The 21698-nt window shown below is 41.6% G+C and overlaps 1 protein-coding gene and 1 long non-coding RNA gene across 3 annotated transcripts in view; one reads left to right on the top strand and one right to left on the bottom strand.

Annotated features, from left to right (window-relative positions):
* Positions 1 to 10000, bottom strand: part of LOC146763349 (uncharacterized) — a 53612-nt gene extending 43612 nt beyond the window's left edge. For both annotated transcript variants that reach the window (XR_014952285.1, XR_014952284.1), the window contains exon 1: positions 9169 to 10000. This is a non-coding gene — a long non-coding RNA (uncharacterized LOC146763349). The remainder of the gene's footprint in view (positions 1 to 9168) is intronic.
* The window catches only part of PHF21B (PHD finger protein 21B), a 160433-nt gene that overhangs the window by 100536 nt on the left and 38199 nt on the right, over positions 1 to 21698 (top strand). The window lies entirely within an intron of this gene.

The raw sequence follows: 21698 nt of genomic DNA, 5'->3' as shown, positions 1-21698 counted from the left end.
TTTCACAGGTGTGCTGTGGCAATATCTACACCCGCTCTGGAGAGAAGGCAGGGTTTTTTTTCTTTTCTTTGCAACTTACCCAGAATTTCTGGTGGGACTACTTCACCACTGAATATCTGCCTTCCCTTGGGGAAAATGCAACTATTTAACTTCTATATTCTTTCTGTGTATTCTGAGGAACCAATGGTTTGATCCCCTGGGAAGTCTGTATCTTTTCACAGTTACATTTTTTCATTTGAGGAGGATTTTATTTTATCTAGGAAAAAAAAAAGGGGGGGGGGGTGGAAAGGATTTGGCTTGGTTTATTGTACTGCTGGTTCTTCCTGCCACTCCAAAGAAGATGTGCATTTCCAAATTTGATTTTAAGCTGGAGTGAAGGAGGGAGAAATCAAAGAAATAATTATCAGGTTGGGGTGGGGGTTGGATTAGGACTGGTGGAAGGAATGGGGCACAGGGAATGTGAATTAGGATGCAGCAGCTTTGGAACTGGATACAATAAATTACTCCAATTTATTGTTAGTTTTTCTGATTGCATGCAGTTGCATCTCTTTTTGCAGTGCTTGGTGATAGGAAACAGTGCTTTTTAAAGCAAAAATAGGAAGCCCCTGAGTTCTAGACACATAGAATATAAACTTTAAAGACATTCTTGGAGAAGAGATAGAGTATTGAAAAAGCGGGAGGGAAATTATGAAGAAATGTGAGCTTGGTGCCATTTAGAAAGGGTCTGGATCCCATGATTTATCTAAAAAGCACAATATGCCACTCTAGAAATGCAAATGTCTGCCCTGCATCTTATAGCTATAACAAATGAGTTTCACACCATGGAAACATTCAGCTTGTTCTAGAGCACTTAGTCTCCATAAGCTGGCTGCGTGTTCCTGGCCCTTAATCACTCTGCCTTTGTTTTCTCAAAACTTAAATTAGAAGTACATTAGTGTTCATATGGTTTACACTTGGAGTGTTTTTGTTTTCTCAAAACTTAAATTAGAAGTACATTAGTGTTCATATGGTTTACACTCGGAGTGTTTTTGTTTTCTTAAAACTTAAATTAGAAGTACATTCATGTTTATATGGTTTACACTCGGAGTGTTTTTGTTTTCTTAAAACTTAAATTAGAAGTACATTAGTGTTTATATGGTTTACACTCGGAGTGTTTTTGTTTTCTTAAAACTTAAATTAGAACTGATGGAAAGCAGGACTCTGGCTTTGGGGTTATGGGAGAACATAGCTGTGTTACATAGCACGGAGCCCTCCTCTGACCTGCCAAGAGGATGCCTGTGTGCTTTCTGCTTTGTTCATAGTGAGATCAAGCCAAAGTTTTCCTCTGTGGTAAGTTTGGGTTTAAAAAAAGCATGTCAGAGCCTTGCAGACCTGCTGCAGAACACAGAGCCCTCTATCTAAAGGCTGTCATTACTGGGGACTTCAGCACAGGCTGTGTCTTACTATTAGCAGCTTATTGTCTATTTTTAATTTGGGATTAAGGAAAAGAATAGAGTTACATGTATCAAATAAAATGGAAAACTAACTACTCTTGCCTTGAAGATTTTTTGGGAGGAGTTTATCCCACACACATAATATTTAATTTTCTGTATGCATATATGCAGCAGTGTGTGAGTGGGCACACATGTAACTCTGTTGCAAGTTTTTAAAGCTCTGTTTCTGACAGAAAGCTGGTCTAATTAATAGGAGTAGGAGACAAAATGCCAGCTCGTACATTTGTTTCCTAGGCAGAAATCAGCTCCCTCCTCCCTGTTACACTGCTCCTCCTTGATCTGATGTAACAAGAAGAAAGAGTCAGCTGTGAATCAAGCGCCTTGTTCTCATTTCCTTGATCATTGGCATGGTTTGAGAGAGAGAAAGGATGAGGGATTATTTGTGAGGTTATTAAAAAAACCCAACCCTTGTTCCCCCTCCTCCTCTCCTTCAAGATGCACAGGCACTACCAGAATGTTCCATGATATCAATCTGACTTTTCTCATGTCATAGCATCCTCTTCCTCCCTACACTGTGTTAGTTAAAAAGTGCTGTTTACATGTCACTAAGCAGCTAATTCCAAGCATTGAGGAGAGGATTGCCAGCTAGCAATACCATTTAAAATGCATTGGTTTTTGCAGTCAGCAAGATGTTTAATGGGTTCAGAAATTAAAGGCTAATTGCACTTGACTGAATATATATATTTCTAAGCCCACGGTTACCATTGTTGGAGTATTTACCAGCTTGGAAAATTCTGTCTTTACATAAATCTGTTAATTAATTCTTTGTTGTTGCCCTGTCCTGGAGAGAAGCCACAAGGAGAGCTTGGTCACTCACACTGACAAGCTGGGCTGGGGTGTTTTTGATGGAACTTTAATCATCATCTGTTGTCACAGTTCTGCACGATGGCTTTGCTTGGAGGATTGAACAAATTTGTTTGTGTAACATTCAGGTTGTGTGTGATCCCTTGTGAAAGAAAATGACATGTTGGTATTCTCATTATGATACCAAGGAGACAAGGAACTTGACTGTCTTTGGAGAAAAAGTGAGAAATAGAAGGGGGAAAAGTTTAGCTGTTGTGCACTGCCGTGTATAAAATTGCTGATGTGTAGAAGAGCTTGTGAATGCTTCTAAACCAGATTTTTAATACCAATAATATTAATGGAAGCCTTTCCTGGAGAATGTGGCAGGTTAGAAAATCAAAAGCTGGTTTGCACCTTAATAGAAAGACTGTTTCAATATTTCCTGGCATGTGCTTTCCTTCTGATTAATGTCATACACAGAAGGGGTAGTCATTCAGCTTTAAAATAGTCAAATATTAAAAAAAAAACCCGAACAATTAGATAACTTAATTAATTGGAGAAGGGATTTTGGGGGGCATGTCTGGGGGAGGTGGTGGTGTTGTGCATTGTTCCCCTCTTCTGTTTCAGGCAGTGTCTGTCATTCTTTGGCAGGAGTGACTAATTTATTGTCTGACTGTCCTATCTGGATTCATAAAGGGTGGCTTTCAATCCCTCCCTCCCTCCCTCCCCCCAGCAAAACTCTTCTGATGTGCTGTGTATTTGTTTGGGAGGCGAAGGAGGAGGGGGAAAGGGAGGAGGTTATATGTTTCTGACCTGCTTTACTGCTTTTCAGTTGAAGTAAATTAATGCACACGCTGGCTTCCCCTCTGCTGTGCTGATTGGATCCTTGTGCCGATTAAATATTTCACACTGATAGAGGGATGCTGAAAGCACTCAGCTGCTAATGCAATATGTACATCAGTGATATAATAACTGACTCTGGTTAAAATCAAACAAAACCCCCAGTTTGCTGTAGTTTTGATTAGAATGAGTTTCACTTTGAATCTAAACCCTTGAGCCTGCTGCAGTGATGGCTAATTAACTAAGATCTGACAGAGACAAAGAAATACATTCTTACTTCTAATGACGGGCAGGCAGGAAGTTGTAAAGAAAAAGGGAAAGGGAAGGGGAAATGGAAAAAGAAAGGAAAAAGAAAATTAAAAAGGAAAAGGAGAAGAAACCAACAGACAAAAGAAGCTGTAAAAAAATGCCAGCCAAGTAATGCTGAGTTGTACTCAGCACACATAAACCTTCCTGCCCGTGCTGAGCACTCATGTTCCTTTGGCTGACAGTCTAGCCCTCCGAAGGCTGTTTCCATTGAGTCTCAGATTCTCTTCAGCTTTTTTAATTCTTTAATTCTTCTGACAAAAACTAACACTCGAGTCGTACCTAGGGGAAAAGTAGTTGCTGCCTCCTTGTTTATTAATCCTGCTTTTGGGGGCTTCCTTTAGGAAAGGGCAAGGATACCAGGGAGGAAGAAGGGAGGAGGGGGAAGAAGAGGAGGAGGAGGAGGAAGGCTGCCTGTCCCCGGGTACCCCACGTCAGCCCGTGCCACGATGACCTCTCCCTGGGGGTCATTAAAAATGTCTCTGTCAAGAAATCTCTTCCCCCACCCCTCCTTTCTCCCCACCCCTGCCCCCGCCCAAGCTGCATCAAACTGACAGGTCATGTACTGAGCAATGGACAGGGGGAACCACCCCAGCCTTCTTTAAAACCCTTCTCCTCCATCTCCTTTTTCTCCTTTCACTCCTCTTCTTCGTCTTCCCCCTCCTCTTCCTCCTCGATTGCACGTCTTGAACACCTTCACATGAAACACAGCATTTTTGGAAACAGCGCGTAAAATCTTCCCATGCCACGGTGTTCACCTTTGTTTGCATGAGAACCTGCTTTAATGTCTTCTCTTTGGGCACAGAGAACCCAAGGCATATATGCAAAAGGAAGCATTCTTTATGGGATTCCAGCCTTTTGCCTCCATAAGCATCACCCAAAGTCCTCTGGGTGCCTGTGTGTACACACATGCTTGGCTGAAGCCCTGCTTATTTCTTTGTTTCAGTGTGTGAAGCTATGAGGATGGTTGGCTCATGACTTAGGGGTCAGATCAGGCAGGATCAGCCATGTATATAAGAGGCAATTTGGAAATATAGGAGAAATACATGGAAATTCATAGGTTTGAACCAAAATCCTTAGACAGTGTACTAAAGTGCCATAGCTGGTACTATGTTTACAGTGTGTTTGTGTCCTGTCACTCTCTGAATATTGAATATTCTGTTGTTTAAGAGAATTTTATTGTGACTATTGGGTAAATGAAGAGAGGCCACGGCTCTCATTGCTGGAGAAGTCTGTTCAGCTGGTTTGCATGCATGGCATTAGATTAGTGTGGAATATTATATTATTAATTGATAAAAACATCATTTTGGTTTGAAAGTGGATTTCCAGTGTTCTGAAAGCAAAATAAACTCTCAGAGTTATGCCAAATGTTTTCTCATAGCCATGGGGCCACTAAGGAAAAAAAAAAAACTGATACTGCTCTGTAAACAATTGCAGTGTTTCACAGCCAAACTGCTTTGTCAGAGCATCATTCTGGAAAGATTAATGGACTGAGGGTTCTATCTACAGTGTGTAGGTGTTAAAATATAAATGTGATGGCCAGTGAATTTTAGGTCCTTTTTAAACAGATCTCATATTTTACTAGCAAAACATGAAGGTTTGCTGAAAGGTGTGTGTCTGTTTTAAATCACTGCCATGGCAGACAGCAGCCAGGAGGTGAGACTTCCTCCCTTGTAGAGCATGACCATGTTCTCATTTGTGATTCTTGTGTGAAGAAGTGTTGACATCAGATCAGGAAGGGTTTGAAGACACGATGCCAAGTGCAGCAGAGTGACAATGAAGGAGACAAAGGCGTGCACCAGAAGCAGTGCTGTGTGTGTGGAGCCTGGCTGGAGCCATACGTGTGCCCTATTGCTCAGTGTGTGGGTCACAACACAGCAGCCACCTGCAAAGAGTTTCTCCCCGTGCTCTTTCCATTGCTTTGTTCACTGAACAGAATGATTGGTGGTTTGTGATAGCAGAAGTAGCATCTGAGTAATCAAATTTGAGGCTAAAACTGTTGGATGGCTATCTTCTTACTTGCAAACCTTTACAACACAGACCCAGCTGGAAAGGAGGGGATGGGGAGAAGGCTTACACGCACTAATAAACAGCAAGGCCAGAGTTATTTTGATACATATGGAAAAAAGCATTAACTCTGCTTTAAATAGTTGAGATCATGCCACGTACAAGATGAGAAATCATAAACAAGTGGCAGATTTCCAGCACATTGTGGCATGTTTGCATGTGACCAGCATACATATTTCAAACTCTGGACTGCCTGTGGCATCCTGCAGTGAAAATGAAAGTCATGTTGCTATTGAAAAGGCGCTGTTCCAAAATTGGTGTATTATGTGTGCTATTATGCTGTGGATGAGAAGCAGAGACCTGCTTTCCAGCATTTAAAGCAAATATTTTTTTTTCCTTCTTTTCCTCTCTTTTGGCTCTTCCATTGTATCAGCATATGTTTTCTACTGCAGTGTCCAAAGATTGTTTAGAATCTTATTGCTCATTGTTCCAGAAGTGTTTGATAATATGTTATGCTGACTGATTCTCGAAATGCAAATTTTCATTCTCTTTAAAAACTAAGATTATTCTTTTAATTAATCTGGCAGAAATAGAATACAGCAGATGTAGGGTTTGTTGAGGATTATTTTAATCTCTCATATAATAATCTTTGTTTCTTGTCAACACTCCTTTACCAACATCTTCTCAGGTTATAATGTAAAAAATGGCTGTTACAAAGAAAAAACACAAAGAGATGAAAATAACTTATCTCTTAATTGACACAGTTTGATTAAAGGGGCTACTTTTAAAGTTTTGATAGGTGTATTTTATAAAATTAATAAGAGACGCAGAAGAGATGCTGCTTTTCCCTAAATGGACAATTTTTCTGTACCTCTATTTTGGAAGCTAATTTTGAGCACCTGATCCTCTGTATGTACTTCCATATTTAGTTTCTAAAATTTTAAATTATTTAAACTTAGTATAACATGGTACCCTTAGGTGGTAACAGATGTGGGCCAATTGGTCTTTGCAAGCCTATCCCAAGGACATAATGTTTTCCCTGTATTTACTTAGAAAAACCACAAAATGAAATTCTTCCAGTTTTGCAAGCATTTCATATTTATCACAACTTAGACTGAAACAAGCAGTAATCTTTATTTCCTTGGCTCTTTTGGTTGCATGCACACAAATAGACAGAATTGTGAGGTTGTTAGGAAAAATGTTAGCATGTATCACATGCAAAGACCCAAAACTGACTCAGTGTTAATGCCTGGAGGGAGAGCAAGTGAGTAAGGGATGGATGGTAGTTTGAATAATGAAATTTTTTTGTTTGTTTACAGAATTTCTGCTTTTTTGCTTCTCTGCTAATTTGCTCCTTTGAAACAAGACAAAAAGCAATTAGTTGCTGTTGAAGTTAGTCAAGAAAGTCATAATCTACTTCTACTTAATTTGCTTGTTCTTTCCACTGAGCTACCAAGGATTGTCTGTCTTTTGGAGTCAAGAAGTTTTATTTGTTTAGGTGTTTTCTGTTGCTGAACTGTCTGAGAACAAAGCTGTACAAATACCACTAGAATATTACTTATTAGAAAATTAAGTGAAAATGTGAAATCAGAGTAGTTTATGTAAGAAGTTTTTCATTCAGTAACCCACACGTTCATTTCTGAGGACAAACATTAAAGGCACTTCATCAGTACTGTGATCTGGCAGGAATAGCAAATGCTCCTGGGGTCTCAAAAGAGAATCCCCACCCAGTGCTACTGATGTCACAGCAAACCTCTGGTTGTCTGCAGCAGAGCTAGGATTGCCCTCCTGGGCTGACTCCAGTCATGCAATGGATTTCTAGCACTGTAACCAAGTTCAGCATTATCAGACACTCTGTGAGCTTGCATTTCTCATAGGACATGAAGAAAACCGCAACCACAGGGCTGAACTCTTATTCTGAGAGCTTTATGTCGCTGTAGGGGTGAGGTGCTTTGCAAGGAAATACTCTGTAGAGCAGGAGAGGAGATGCTCAGCTCTCCCACATGCTCTCCCAATTCTCTTTGGCATCTGCAGCAGCATACCATGGGGCGTGGAATCAGTGCAAGGAACATCAGTGGAAAACTGTTTACAACAAACCACAGAAATAGGGGTTTATAGAATTTTTTCGTAAGCAACTTTTCCTTCCTACATAAAACACATACCTGTCCTCTTTCACTTGGGCAATCTTAAACTGTCAGACAGGTATATTTCAGTTTTTAAAGCTCTTTTCTCTTCAAAACTTCTAAGGCACATAATAGCATAAAGAACAAGGAGAATGTTGCCTATGCTTCCTTGGGATGATTGTTAGGATAATGGAGAATGAAAGGTAAAAACAAAAATGAAGAAAGCTCAAAACAATTTCTACGAAGTCACGATTACTAGAGTAATGCTGACATTAGAATCACAGAACCACAGACAGATTCAGTAAGGTTGGAAAAGACCTGAGAGATCATTGACTCCAACCTTTGACCAAAAAGAAGTAATTTCTGTATATTAAAATCTGAAGCAAATATCTCTGGTAAAGCATGATGGTTGTGATTTCATATAAACACAAAAACTATAGTTCCCAGAGCAAACATATATTTCCACTAAGCCTTTCCAGTCTTTAAGTGTGTGGTGGGTTTAAAGGTAAGACAGGATGTATTTTCCTAGAAATCACTTAAGTTTTATGCTACAAGGCTTCTACTTTAGGCCCAGTAGTAAGATTTTCAGCCTTGATTTTGGAAAGAACTAAGCATGTCTGTAACTTTATACACACACACACTTCCATAGACATATTGTATTTTAAACAAACAAACTTGAACCAAAACTCATATGGGCTTTAACAGTAGAACAGCAGATTCCCAAAGGCTGTGTACATAACATGTAATTGCATTGGAGTCCAAAGTCATGGTCAGTGTATAAAGTTAAGCATGGGCAGAACTGTTTCCAGAATTAAGTGCCTTTGATGTCAACTCTAGTTGACAAGATTTTTAATAATTAAAGGTATCAAAAGAGGCTTGAACCAGCATATTTTTTCCACATATACCTAGCTTGCCTAAATGGCATTAATTATAAATTAATACTCAAAGTGCAACAACTTTATAAAAGTTTTTTTTTTCCTTTGCAAAAGTGAGCATTTTATGCACACACTGTTATTTACCATATGCATCTTCACAGTACCTACGGAAATCTCAAATACAAATCTTGTCAGAGATCCTATAGCAAGCTCATAATCAAAATATTCCTATTACAGATGATGGAATAGCCACTCTAGCAATATAAAGAAAAACAGAGAACTGCAAGTTAAAATGGTGCTGTGGAGAAAAGTTAGCTTGGATTATGATGATAATGATAATAATAAGCATAATTATTATAATTCTCACCCCTGGAAAATATAGTGGAATTTTGTGAGGAAAGGAAAAGGTTCAAGGAAAAGCAGCAAACTGAGTTTATAGTCAGTCCCGGTGGAAGAACACAGGAGGTCGCCAAGCACTGAGGTGCGGTGGGCACGTGGAATGGACATTCAGACCAATGGAAGAGAAAGTTGAAAATACCTTTCTTTAAGCCATTTATTATTAATTGACGCTCTAGTATTGCCTAGACTTATATCACGATCATTTGTACTGTTAGTTCGAGGCAAAACCCCAGGGGAAAAAAAAATCCAGCCCAAACCCCCAACTTTGGAAGCCCAGAACGCATTCCCGAGCGAAAAGACGAGGAACCCTTCCCTTGCCAGGAAGAAAACTGCAAACCCTACCAAAAGTAGAGGAAATAACCCCAAATCCGCGCTGCCGTGTGCGTCTGCAGCCCCGCCGTGCCGCTGCCGCTTCTCTCTCCCCCTCTCCCGGCAGAAGCGGGCGGTGCCGGTGGGCAGCGGCAGCCCCGCGCTGTCCCGGTGCCAGCCCCGCGTTATCCCGGTCCCGGTGCCAGCCCCGCGTTGTCCCGGTGCCAGCCCCGCGCTGTCCCGGTGCCAGCCCCGCGTTATCCCGGCGTTATCCCGGTGCCAGCCCGGCGTTATCCCGGTCCCGGTGCCAGCCCCGCGTTGTCCCGGTGTCAGCCCCGCGCTGTCCCGGTGCCAGCCCCGCGTTATCCCGGCGTTATCCCGGTGCCAGCCCGGCGTGGTGCCGGTGCCAGTCCGGTGCTGTCCCGGCGTCCCCAAGGCTCCGGGGGCAGCAGCCCCCGCAGGGCGCGCCCGTCCATCCGCGGAGCACGGCCCGGATTCGGGGAGGCTCCAGCACCCAGGTACGGCCCGGAGCCGCGGGGGAGGGAGGGAGGGAAGGGTGGGGATTTAGAGGGAAGGAGGCAGGGAGGGATGGGCAGGCAGGGAGGGATGGGATGGGGCAGGCAGGGAGGGATGGGATGGGCAGGCAGGGAGGGATGGGGCAGGCAGGGAGGGATGGGATGGGGCAGGCAGGGAGGGATGGGATGGGCAGGCAGGGAGGGATGGGGCAGGCAGGGAGGGATGGGATGGGGCAGGCAGGGAGGGATGGGATGGGGCAGGCAGGGAGGGATGGGATGGGCAGGCAGGGAGGGATGGGGCAGGCAGGGAGGGATGGGATGGGGCAGGCAGGGAGGGATGGGGCAGGCAGGCAGGGAGGGATGGGGCAGGCAGGGAGGGATGGGATGGGGCAGGCAGGGAGGGATGGGGCAGGCAGGGAGGGATGCGGCCGGGCGGAGCGGAGGCGCTGCGCGCCCTGCGCGGACGGGGCAGAGCGGGTGAACGCTGAGCGCGGGGTGTGAGCGGGCTCCGGGCCGGGGGAGGTGCCGAAGGGCAGGGGCAGACCTGTGTCTCCATCCCAGTGTGCTCGGGGGGCAGGAGCAAGGAGATGCGTCCCTCCATCCCGGAGCCATCGGGGCGCGGGGGGCTTCCTGTGGGGTGCCGGGCGCTGGGAACCTCGTGTTGCTCGTCCTCAGCTGCCCCACCTTCTGTCGCCACGTCTCCGATTGCAAAGCAGTTCTGGAGCCTCACAAAGGTGACGCGGAGAAATGTTGGCGGGGTGGTGGAGCCCCGAGTCCCCGCAGTGAGGTGCTGAACCTGCCCTCGCTTAGGCACAGCGGAGCTGGCAGGCTGCTGCCTCCAGGACCAGGTGCATGTACAGGTTTTATGTTTATGCTCCTGTAATTAAAATATTGATTAAATGGACTTAGCGAAAGGAGATCAGAAGGGGAAGGGGTGCTGTTTATTTGCTGCACACCATGTTTTGTCCATTAACCAGAGATTTGACTCTAGCCATGCTGTGTGTCAGGAGAGGGAGATGATGCTGTTGAAGTTGAAATGTGAAGAAAGTGACAAAGCCTTTCTAAAACTTTGTCGAAGAGAGTGCAATGTGTAATTGCTCACATAGAAAATGTGGATTTCTTTTCTGCTTTCTGCACTTAGGGGCTGTGTTAGTCTGGGATTTGCTTCTTTTTTAATTCGCCTTCACAGGCTCAGGATATGAATTTCTAATAATCATGAAAGGAGAACCTGGTATGGATAAAGGCAACAGGCAAACTATACCTGTAGAGTTTTGTAAGTCAAAGTTATGTTGGAATGCATGAGGCATTTTAATACCCAGGAAGCCCCTTCCTAAACACATAGGGCATGACCATCACCTACTGCATCCACTAACAAATGCAAAGCACATACAGCCACTTTGGAAACCAAATTGTCCTGTCAGGTTTTCTGGAGAAACAGTGTTCTGTTTAGCTGTTACACCAAAAAGTATCTGTCGGGGGAATTAGACTTTGAATATCCATTTTGTATCTCATGCTGGGTAATTTCCTTTTTAGAAAGCATTGTTTATGCTTTACTGAAAATGTGACGGTATCCTTGTGGCTATCTCTTAGAATCCTGGAAAATAACTATATAAATGATAATAATATGAAAGATAAAAGCTTCAATATTACAGCAGTGTATCATTTTGTGAAGGACTATCTTTTACTGTCACTGTCAGAAGCCTTTGGGAGAAAATGATCAAAGCAGTGAGGGAAGAAGCTTGAAATATAATTTAATGTGTTTAGATAAATAGTGAAGCTAGGTGCTGGAGAGCAAAGTGAGTTAGAATATCTGGCTGCAAACTTTTCACTTCTTCAAATGTTGTTGGAGGAAGATCTTCTAACCTGCTGTGGTGTTGAATATTCCATGCTCCTTCCCATTTATCCATTCAAAAGGATAAATGGGTCCCAGTCCCACCTTCCACATCCCCAAGCGTGCTGGGCTCAGTGTGTATTGCAGCCTGCTGGAGTCAAGCACTGATGCTCTCAAACATGAAACACTATTTGTTCTGGCATTGCAACTTTTCCTTGCAAGGACCAGCTTCATTTCAAGCAGAGGCTTGCTGCTGTTGGAATAGCATGGGAATGTTGACCAGCATTTGGGGTTTGCCTTGGTTTTGCTAGAGAAAAAGGTATTTTTACTTAGCGATGTCTTCACATAGCAAGTTTTCAACAACTGTAGTTACCTCTGATTATGTTTGTAATTTATGAAGGAAGAAGCTGAGGAATGGCAAGTTTCTAAACCAGAGGACTGCCATAGTTTTATCTTTTTGAGAATAGCCAGCAAGCATGGATAGAAACAATAAGAAATAGTGAATTGCAAAAATAAAAAATGCAAGCTGACCATTGGTCCTAAACTGTCATCAAGCTTAGTGCCAGATTGCATGTTAATTATCACCCTCTACCCAAATTAAACTTGTTTTGCAAAATTTATTTTTCTGGGAAAAATAAAAAAAAAAACTATTCTGGCTTCATGCTTGATTGTTCCTGGAGAGTTATCATGAATCAATGTAGCAACACCTTAGATACAAGCACTGTAATGCTGGATGGAAATTTCACTGCTGGCATTTATTGATAAGCATTTGATGTATCTTCTTTTTGGGCTCTTTGGTAGTGTTGCTACTGCTCAGTAAAGTTGTTTGGGTTTCTTTTCAACAGGGATGTATGTATCCGTAAGATGGAGGATAACAGATCTCTGCAAACTGGGCAAAGCTGACATTTGTAACTGAGATTACTGGTGTAGTGTAGCATCTGCATCTTCTGCATCTGCAAAGTGAGGGAAAGGGCAAGGGCATGAAATGTAATGTTACAAGTGCCTGAACAGTGCTTGAAAGTATTTAGAGGATCAGGATGTGTGTATGGTCGTGTCATGTGGTATCTAGCAAGGAGAATTAAATGCCAAATGAAACTCAGCAGAATAACATAGGGCATCAAACACTATATACAGAACTTTCCAATACAGATAGGATTAAATGTAAGGTTGTTACCAAAATTTCATTTGGGCAGCAGCAAGTCATCACTTTCATTTTAGGCTGTTGTTTACCCAGCAGATTTTTAAAGTGGTTTTGAAATGTTGTTGACTTAATGGAAGCCATATCTGCTTGGGAAAAAGTATCTAAGTAAATAAATGCATAACAGATGCTAGAAGATTGTTTAGCTACATATCACATGGTTTATTAGGAGTAGGATATATTGTGAGATTAAAAAGGATTGAAATGTGTAAGCATTGGAAATGGTGAGCTGCAGGAATCAGTGGTGGGTCTGCACTATTCCCTGGCAGCCTTTCAGTGTCAATGCCACATGTGAAGCCATGACTGATGGAGCTACACTGATGCAAGTGTACAGACAGGGACATCATGAGTGGAGCTCTCACTCCCACTTCAAGAAATGAAGTTAGAGCTTCATTTGGATAATCTGGAGCAAGTTATGTTGGCTAAAGCAGAATTTTGCTGGCATAAGCTGAATTTTGCTGGCATATGGTGTATGCATGATAGGTGTGCTTTGCCTTCAGAGAATTGCTAGTGCTGTTGTGTGGAGAAAATACCCTAGAGCTACTGGGTAGTCAATGGTATGCCTGTACCTACAACATACTTTGGCATAAAGAGATTTTAATGTAAGCCTCTCAATTTTTATTTTTATTGTAATGATATTTATGTGGAATTTACATTGTCCTATCCTCACCACCATTTCCTGACTGAAAGCAAGATCTGAAATTGCTTTGCTGAAGGACGAAGTCCCATCTGCTGTGTGGAACAATGTACCTTTTAAAGAAAATGACCCTCTGCTGCCTCCTCATTCTCTTCTAACTAGCAAAACTGTGGCCCAGCAGTCATCCCAGGGTCTAGTCTGGGGAAATCAGAAAGCATTTTGGCTGTTGGAAAGACAGCTGGATCAGGCAGTATTGGGAGCACAAGCAGAGAAGGGGAACACTGCTCTCAGACCCCTTGTCTGCCTTTCAAGACAAAAGTGCTGGGGGGACAAGCCAGCGCTGGGCCATGGAGCAGCAGGACACACACACATGTGTCTGGAACTCACTGGGATCTCTGTCTATAGTGCTATAAATTCTTGGCAAGATAGTAAACTGTTGTCCACAAATACTTCATTAACTCCTCAGCTCACAGAGCTGCTTGTGTTCCTGTTTAGTCTGAGCAGACAACACAGGTATCCATTTATTTTTTCAGGAAATGTGGATTTTATACATGTAGGAATATGCTCATTTATACCTGTTACTTATCTGTGTATTCAATTTACTAGAAAAAAAATGCATCCCGGAACTTTTGAACATACTTTTACCTACAATGGTCATTTTTCAGAATAATGTATTTGTAGAATGATTTCTTACCTTTCTCTTCACCATCCTACTTTATATGCTTCACTATGCTCTTTGTAAAAGTACTTCCTCCATAACTGTAAATCTGCCTGTGCATACGACTAAGTCTTCTTTAGTTTTTATCTATTATTTGTGTTGAAGCAGTACTTACAGATTTTATTTATAGAGGTATTTAACTGTATTGGTTATGTGGCTATATATAGCTTTTTTTTTTCTAGAATCCGTGTTAGTACAGTACCTGAAAACATGGCAATAGTTAATTTATCCTCACAATATGGAATTAGTATGACTAAGGCATTATTATTCCATGCCTTATACTTGGTCCTCATCCATGCACTGAAATGCAGGTGGAAATGATAAAGAAAGATCCAGAGGCTCCACACAGATCTAAGGGAGGAGAAATATAAAGACATTTTTCTATGGATTATGAGAGCCTTGGTCCTGTTGGCCATGGCCGGAGCACCAGCATCTCGCTGGCATCAGAGATGTGCCAGGTTGTGATTGCCAAAATCGTTGTGTTTCTGGAGTCCATGGCTCCTGCTCTTACTGTGTGTTACAGCTGGTGTTCAGCTGTATTTTTCTTCAGATCTGTGTTGGTCAGGTGGCTGATGAATTTCAAGATATGGAAGAGATTAGCTGAGGGCTCACTTCAGCTTTGTTTTATCGGTCACTGTATTGGTTTCTGGATGTCTGTCCTGGAGCAACAGAGCAAAGACTGCTCTGTGTGGGTAACAGTTCCTATTGACTTCCCATAAATTGTTCTGCTTTTTATGGTTTCCTCAAATGTGAAACAAAGGCTGGGTTTCTTGCTGGGGCCTTATTAGAGCACTGAGCTTTCTGCTTTCGCTGGTCTATGAGAGCAGTCCCTAAAAACAAACTGTGGCTTCTTCTCTCCCACTTTGCTCTCAGAACCAGTCTGAAAGGTGTGAAACTTATTTCTGGGCTAAACAGACACTGGGGATACAAGCATCATAAAGTCACCCCAGGACAGAATAATAATAAAGAAAAACACTCAGAGAGGAGGAACTCCAAGGATTTACCACTCCACTCACCATCCAGTGAGTGGCATTCAATTCTTGCCATTGGGACTTACGTTTTAACTCTACCACTAGAATGTTGTAAAGAACATGGTAATTTTAGGAAGTGAGTTATAGAGTGTGTGTGACAGATTCTGCTTGTATCTGCACCCTCTTAGTTGAAGGTTTATTAAGAGAGGTTCATTAATTTACTCTGTATTTAAATATGGGTATCTAACAGCGAGATTTGGCCTTACTACTCTGATATATACAGCAGAAAAGCACTTTAAAATTTGTATTTCTTGCTAAATAGCATAAAATTACATCCTTTCAGGTTAATGAAACCATTTCTCAATGTTGGTTGCTGTTGATGGGATATTTAAATGTCAGATTCACAATAAGCACTTATGCTTCCTGATGATAAATGGCTTCCTTTTTAACATCCCAGATATACGTATGCATCAATGCATCTAAATCATGTGGATTTCTTCTCTGCTCAATCTGCATTCCCATTTGGTCTACATTAGGGTTCAGACACCCAAAGACTGAATAAAGACTCTCAGGAACTGAATAAAACCTCATTAGGGCCTATATGGTATTCCTTACACAGCCAAAAATTTCCAGCGAAGGCAGCAGAATATTCAGCAGGAAAGGGTAAGTAAAAGTGGATTTACAATGACTGTCAGATCTTTGTTGTAAAAAAACCTAAGAGCAACTTTTCCAAATTTGTTTCTGTGGGAACTGGCAAAGGAACACCACGCTGGAAGAAAATGAATGACCAGGGAATGTAGTGTTGCAGTACAATTGGGTTCTTGTTTGGGGATCCAAATGATGGTTTATTGAAGAACAAGGCATAACTCCAAACACAGCCCAGGGACAAGAGCCCAGATGGGCTGAGGGTCCAGGATTACATGTGGGATAAGAGGGGCTGGTTCCCAGGATCAAGGTCAAATGGCAGTAGGACAAAATGGTGCAAGGTGTGGTTAAAAACAGGGAGAGCCTTTGGAGATTGGCTGGGTGGAGCGATGAGATAAATCAGGGCCAATAGGGATTCCGCAATAGGGGAATGGAGAACAGTCTAGGAGATACACAAAAATGGAAATAGGGGCCGAACATGGGGGCAGGGCCAATGGGACAGCAGAATTCACAGGGAATTAACATACAAATGCAGAGACTTGTGGGAAAGAGGCTTGTCTCACCCTAATCTTGGGGTGCATTATTTATTGTAACCCCTCCAAAGTCAAGGAATTCTTTTAGTCACCAGCCCTTGGGCCTCCACAAGGAAATAATTGTGAGTCCCAGTTTCTGGAGACTAGCCCATGGTCATTGTCTGCAGCATTTGTGTCACTGAACATCCCATCTGCAGGTCTATGTGCAGTGGGGTGTAGGAATGGACATGCTGCCTACATATTTATGGAATGGATTTTTTTTGCTGTGTCTGTCTGAGAAGTGTCTCTACTGAGGAACACAAGCAGAAAGACATTAACTGGAAACTACTTTAGTTTTGTCAGTGGTTCCTGGTCCTGCAGAAGAAAGATGGAGCTGCCAGCACCTTTGTATGTTCTTATAATCAGAAGTACTTCTTTGTCCTGTCTATAGAGAACCAAACAGAGTTAAAGGGGGGAAATGCAATTGCTCCAATGTCATGCCTTTTCTCGGGAGCAATTTTAACTGGTAGGAAGATAAAAATGTAGAAGCATGGGCAGCAGAGGAGGGGGTTTTTATGCCCCTCTGCCCTGCTCAGGTGAGACCCCACCTGCAGAGCTGCCTCCAGCCCTGGGATCCCAGCACGGGAAGGACAGGGAGCTACTGGAGCCAGGCCAGAGCAGGGACACCAAAATGTTCAGGGGGATGGAGCAGCTCTGCTGTGATGAAACCCAGGGGAGAATTCAGATTGCTCAGCCTGGAGAAGAGAAGGGAATTAATTGCAGGGAGTTAATTGTCTGAAGAACCCAACCAGGAAGGTGAAGACAGAATTTGGACAAGGGTCTGGGGTGACAGGACAAGGGAGAATGGCTTCAAACTGACAGAGGGCAGGGTTAGATGAGATATTGGGAAGAATTTTTTCCCTGTAAGGGTGGGTGAGGCACTGGCTCAGGTTGTCCAGAGGAGCTCTGGCTGCTGTATCCTTGGAAGTGTCCAAGGCCAGGTTGAATGGGGCTTAGAGCAACATGGTCCTGTGGAAGGTGTCCCTGGCCATGGCAGGGGGTAGGATGAGATAAGCTTTAAAGGTCTTTTCCAAAGCAAGCCTTTCTGGAATTCTGTGATTCTGTCCCCTTGTGGAAGTTTCTGTGATATTTTCATACATCCTTATATATTATCCATACAAACAAAATTTTGAGTACCTTATTCTAAGGCTGAGAGTTTTTAGCACATGATTGTTTTGACATTAATCAGAGTAGCTCCCATGGAGAGCTTTGATTCACTTCAGAAATGCAAAGAATGCTCTAAAAATTATAATACACTGTAGCTATTTCATTATAATTGGAGGCTGTCTGTGCTTCACGGAAATTATCAGTCAAGCATTCCTGAAAATGTCAGAATTTTCACATTAGATCTATTTAAAATGGGGGAACAAGAATGTGAGGGGATGGATAGAAAATTTGAGGGCTGTGTGATTCAGACTTGAAGTGCAGATTGTAATAGTGAAAGATTATAAGCTTTGGGGCTGGAGAAATCATCTAGGTCTTTTTCTAAATTATGGGACGCATAAACAGGTCTACTTACTCTACATGTGCTATTACTTTAATAAAAGGCACTACTTTAGGAAATGAAAACTTTGGAATATTGCTAAACAGTTCCATTTATTGTTTAAAGGTGGGGTTTTCTCATCATCTTCAGAGTTTGTGGGATAGTTGAATAATTTGCAGGAGTCTGATACCAGACTGCAAACTCTGTATTTATCCTCTTTCAATGTTCACATTGCAAATACAGGCATGATAGGTTCTCCTATTGGTGTTCCAACTGTACCACGATTTGGCAATTGGTCTGCTACTAATCTCACAGTGTGCATTTGTGTCTATATTGAAATTGATTGGAAAAATGTATCAGAAAATACTGATCTTCAACTATTTTATGTATAAATGTGGAGGGGTTGGTGAGAGAGATGGGCGAAAGAGTAGATGCTGTAAATACAGAGTGCTGATGGATACTCAAGTAGTAAATAGAAATATCTTAGAAGTAATTCCTGACAGTAATAAAGGCAGCAATTTTATTTCATCTGTGGATAATAAACTTGTTTCACATTGCAATATAAGTGGTGTTTATGTTGTATTAATATTTATTGGTACTTATTGATGCTAGGGTTTAGTTGTTCTCTTTTCCTCACATCACAGCCATTTCATAAAAATTCAAGTTAAATTGCTACACAATAAGTAATTAAAAGTGTTTGTGTGTGTATGTGAGAGAAGAAAATCATCTGTGTGTGGAGACAGTCCTATAGAGAAGGACAGACCCTCCCTGACCAGGAATCTAGAGAGTTGTGCTCCAAGTGATGGCGTTCTGTTTGCACTAGTTAAAAGATTTGGTTCTTTGAATGCATACTTCAACCCACAAGCATGGATTTGCTGTTCATATGAGAGTGGTTTGCATGAGCTTCTTGCCTTTTAATGGGGTGTTCTCATATCCCTTGCTTCGACTGTGGGCAGTGCCTCTTCAGGAGTGAGATGGTGCACTGTGTTAAATGGCATTTTTGTGTGACATGTGAAGGATTGCCAGCTTGGAGGATAATGTGAGTCAGAAAGTGCCTGATCCAAATTTAACCAAATTTGTTCATCTCTAAATTTAGAGAATAGCTGAATGGCAAGGCAGATATATTTCAGTTTCCATCAGTGACAAGGACAGAGTGTTGGCGGATGCCTGTTAAAAGCTGTAGCGTGTGTTTTTGATACTCATATATGTGTGTATGGGTGGGGAAAGTCTAGTTACTTTTACTTAGCATAAGCCTGTTTCTTCTTTGACTGCTTTTAAATCACTCTTGAGCTTGATGTTTCTTCTGTGCAGATAATTCTTGTGCAGACGGTATGCTGTGGTCTTGAGTCATGTTTTTGCCCTCTTGAGTAGAAAGACTTGCACTGGAATTGGATTTTTATCATTATGAGAACTGAATATAGATGCTTTTAAAATAAGCTAGGCACCAGGCAAGGTAAGACAAACCAAAATTCTTTTTGTTGATCTTACAGTCAGGCTTCAATATCAGTAATTTCAGAAAACAGTTTCAAGTTTATCCTTCATTTGAGCATAACCCTGCATTAACATGTATATAATTCACATGTCTTCAAATGGATTAATCATACCCATGTATCAGTTTGCATTTTACCTGCTTTTCTGTGCTGGGGTCTTAATCTTTTTGACTCTTCTAATTCTTTGGCCAAATATTGTCCTTTGAGATTTGACCACTTAAGGCAATACCATCCCCACTGTTTTTGTGCAAAGCATTTTGTGAATGGGTATGACTGTTTGTCTGGGAGGTTTTCTCTGTGAGATCTTTATTATAGACCTTGGTATAGCTTCTTTTTCTTTTTTATTTTATTGCAACCCCAGCTCAGTGACTTGTGTCAATAAATTTGCACATGTAGGATATTACAGACAATTTGATTGTTGCATCCCTCACTGAATCAAACAATGAGACTGGCTGGGTTGGAGTTGTGTTCATTTTTATTTGCAGGATGACTGCAATAGCAGTGATTGAATAGGTAATACCAGAATGTGAATGACAGCTTTGATAGGATTAAAGCAACATTGTGCTTCCTGTAGTTTGCTGAACTAGTAATGATGACTTAAGGGGCTTACTTAAATATTTACTATCCTTCTGGCTGTGAAATAAACACACAAGTCAGCATTGTTTAATTTAATATAATATTAGTTTTTCTTTGAATAATATCTTAGTACACTAAGATTTTTTAAAGAAGGATATTGTAGCCTAGTAGTAAGAATACTGTAGAAATTTGACAGAGATGCTACAGGGATACTGTGATTTTAGAAGACTGTATATGGTAATTAACTAGCATTTGCTCTAATGAAACCCCACAACCCAATTTGCTGTTTTCACATTTTCTTTAGGGTAAAGCATTACTATGTTCATTTTCCCTCACACTTGTCTTTTCAAAATGCAAGCCAATCCTCTATATTCTGTTGACGTGTAATTTTTAATCTTTCCTGTAATATGGGAAATTAGATATTGTATTTGCTATTATTGCTAGAAAAGGCCAGCCCAACCTCCCTAATAAGTATGAGAAGATAGAAACCTTCAGGTGTCTGCTGTATTTGTAGTTTTAAGTAGGTTTCAAAGCCAGAGTAAGTGGCTTTGAACCATCACTGTGATGGCTCAGAATTGTCAAGCCTTGAGGAATATGAGCTCTAACTCTCATCCTTCTAGCCTGAATCCAGAAATGGGTTTTGAACTTAGAAGTTCTTACATAGAACTAGAATTAATTTATATCTTGGAATATTATTGTGTGTTTACACTTCAGTAAATTTAAGTTTATAAAACTTAATAACATAGTATTTCACAGAAAGTTCTATGAGCATTGTCAAATGTGTGAATTTGGAACATCTCCACTGAAGCCAGGTCTAGAGAAGCTTTATTTGTACCAGAAGAATTAATCTAGAAGATACATCACTAGCATGCCTTTCACTATTTTCCTAATGACAGTACAATAGGCTTGGCAAGCTATTAGTGATTTTTGTTGTTGTTGTTATTACTACTATATTTTCTTTTAAAAGGGGTGTTTCATAAAAAGAAAAACACACCAGCTTTTTGACACATTCATCCTAATTTTTACATTTTTTCATTTTGCAGTATATGGGTGTAGAGTGTACAGAACTTTCATATCTGCATGCAGAAGATAATTGAGTAGCTTCCCTTATCAACATTTAGTTTTTGCAACCAATGGCACAGTATAAATAACCCTGTTTGAGTAAGAGCCTCTCAATCTAAAAAGTTATTAGCCACTTCATGCTGTAAGAGTTCCCTTTTATAGCTTCCTGGCAATTATTTTGGATTTAAGATATCTTTTTAAGAAATAAGAAATATGGAGGGAAACTTTTACAAGGTCCTATAGTGACTAGGCAAGGGAGAATAGCTTCAAACTGACAGAGGGCAGAGTTGGATTGGATATTGGGAAGAAATTCTTCCCTGTGAGGGTGGTGAGGCCCATGTTTCCCAGAGAATCTGTGGATGTCCTATCCCCAAAAGTGTCCAAGGCCAGCTTGGATGGGGCTTGGAGCAATATGGTCTGGTGAAAGGTGTCCCTGCCAATATCAGGGTGTGGAATAGGATGATCAATAAGGTCCCTTTCAAGCCAAGCCATTCTATGATTCCATGAGTGTCCAATTGAAAAATAAATAAATAAATTCCTCCGTTTTACCTCTGGGAGTGACGTGGTTGAAGTCCTGATCTTTTCAGTGGTATCCCTATGGATATGCACTCAGCCTTTCATTGGGCTAAGGCTCTTAAAGTCCATGGCTCTGCCTCCATGAAGACTTTAGTGTTGTACCATCTGATTGGCACAGTAGGCAAGCTCAAAACACAATGTATTTTCTCTCTCTACCTTTTATTTCTAGCAAAAGGGATTTAGAGTAGATCTTTGGAAGAACTTCAGAGCTGAAACATGCTGCATGGAGCTCAAAGAGCATCAATCTCTGCTCAGTAGCATTCAGGCCTGGGCCCAGGTGAAATCTGGG

The sequence above is a fragment of the Lonchura striata genome, chromosome 1A (assembly GCF_050655825.1).
Source record: "Lonchura striata isolate lonStrDom1 chromosome 1A, ASM5065582v1, whole genome shotgun sequence".
In the NCBI taxonomy this organism is placed as follows: Eukaryota; Metazoa; Chordata; class Aves; order Passeriformes; family Estrildidae; genus Lonchura; species Lonchura striata.
This window is presented reverse-complemented; position numbering and strand designations above follow the sequence as displayed.